The sequence below is a fragment of the Tachysurus fulvidraco genome, chromosome 19 (assembly GCF_022655615.1).
Source record: "Tachysurus fulvidraco isolate hzauxx_2018 chromosome 19, HZAU_PFXX_2.0, whole genome shotgun sequence".
Classification (NCBI taxonomy): Eukaryota; Metazoa; Chordata; class Actinopteri; order Siluriformes; family Bagridae; genus Tachysurus; species Tachysurus fulvidraco.
In genome coordinates, this window is record NC_062536.1 from 13,095,010 (window position 1) to 13,096,815 (window position 1,806).

The following is a 1,806-nucleotide window of genomic DNA, read 5'->3' on the forward strand; positions in this document are numbered from 1 at the left end:
TTTTGAAGAATTTTGTAGTACAGAAAAAGGAAAAAGAGTCTGGGGTCACCATTACTGAGGAATATTGTGCTGGATGTATTTAAAGCCCATTCCATAGCAAAGATTTCTCAAAAAAGAACCTATTCACACTAGTTTGCATTATGTATTCATATACAATTCCCTTAATATAACTGGGTCTTTCCATAGAATAAATGTAACAACTTTAACAATATTTAACATGAGTACATGACTTGGATTGGCTTTGACTTATTATAAATGGTATTTAGAGGCTTTAAAACCCTGCAAAAGTCATTAAGGTATCGAGATTATATGAAGTAAATTATTACCTTTAAATGGTGTAGAATATCACATCAGATATATTCATCAAGTGAAAATCTTAACCAAAAACATAACTAAGCTTTAATACCTTAAAATAAGCCCAGAGTTTGTTCAGTTTGAATTTGGGTGGTGTCATAATGACTTGAACGTGGCATTACTATAGGCTTTCTTTCTATTAGGGGATAAAAAGTGTAGACAGAGTTAGTTTGGTGTTTCTTTTCCTGTCTATCTTCGGTGGTGAGCTTAAAAACTAGACAAAAAAAAAACGTACTTCTCCAAATTATAAATGAGACGTGAGTCTCCAATAGAACTACAGAACAACCATGCAGCAATCTACTGTACATACACAACCCTGGCATATTTGTTTTACCATTTTACATGTACAGATTCGTTATTGTGTTTCTTTCTGTTTTTTTTTTCTTTTCTGTTTTGTACAACATTTAAAGAAGACATAATAGCTTTAAAGAAGACATGTTCAGTACTTTCACATAAAGGGAAGTATGTCATCACATTTTGACTCAAAAACTGAACCTCAAGAAACATAACCCACAGGAAAGAAACCACACTATACCTCAAGACACACAAGATCCATGAAGCACAGTGACCTTGTTGGGGTTCAGGGCTTCGATCCCGTCGGCACTGTCGCCCATGAAAAATCTCCTCACCATTTCAAAGCTACCTCCGATTTCTTCACCCAGCGAATCAGCTTGTGAGACACACGCTGCTATAAACTACTCATTACTCAGCAGGGGATGGCAGTGAGTGCCAATGTCAAAAAAAAAACCTTCTCTTGAATGCCTGTAATAATAATGTTTGATGGCACAGAGAAGCTCTGCAAATGATTTGTGAGAGTCAGGCAGGTGATGACTGAAATCCGAGGTGTGATTGGATTCCAAGATGAACTCCTCAAGCAGCTAAGGGAATACGTACTGTTTTTTTTTTGTTTTTTTTAATTATTGTTGTTTCTTTATTTTTAACACTTTCATTTACCTGTTATATGTAACAAGATTCTTTTCTTTCTTGGCAACTGGGGCATCTGTTTTACATCAGTTAACTTGAATATGTTTTGTACTGATTTACTCAATTGTTTCTATGGATCAAATGCTTGTATGACTCTAAATGATATTATTGCAAGTGGATTTTCTTTGCTCCTCTTATTTTTTTTTCTTTCTTCTCTTCTCTTTGAGTTTTAGTATAGATTTCCTCTGACATACATACTCTTCTGATATGTACCTCAAAAAAAAGAGATAAAAAAAAGACTAATAATCAATTGACAAATACCTACCTCCGGTCTTGATAAAAAATGATTTTGCCTGGTCTATTTCAGCACAATTTCAAATGATTGTATGCTGAAAAAAAGGACTGCACAAAATCCATGCTTTACAAACATTAAATTTGAATTGATTTTCATTTTCCTGGGGGAGAAGACAGAGAAAAAAAACTTGATAATTTTTCAGGTTAAAAAGTATATATATATATGTTTTGGTT